The sequence below is a fragment of the Parus major genome, chromosome 2, assembly GCF_001522545.3.
Source record: "Parus major isolate Abel chromosome 2, Parus_major1.1, whole genome shotgun sequence".
Classification (NCBI taxonomy): Eukaryota; Metazoa; Chordata; class Aves; order Passeriformes; family Paridae; genus Parus; species Parus major.
The window spans coordinates 146180447-146180762 of record NC_031769.1 but is presented as its reverse complement, the minus strand read 5'-3'; positions in this window follow the sequence as shown (position 1 = coordinate 146180762).

The window sequence follows — 316 nt, the reverse complement described above, 5'->3', positions numbered from 1 at the left end:
CCTAAATAAAGCAGCCCCCGCCCCGACCGCTGGGGCAGCAGCCGTGAAAGTACCCTTTCATTTTTCCCTCCTTTTCGCCTCTTTTTATTTTTTCCTTTTTTTTTTAAATTTTTTTTATTATTATTATTATTTTATTTTTGGTCTTATTTTCCTACTCGCCTCCGTCTTTGTGTCCGCCTGGGGCCGAGCTGCCCTCACGCGCTCCCCGGGGAAGCCGCCGGCGATTCTCCGCTCCTCCCGGCAGCCCGCGGCCGGAGCCAGCGCCCGCCACCGTCCCGCCCCGCCGCTGCCCCGGGCAGGTGCTCGGTCCGCGGCT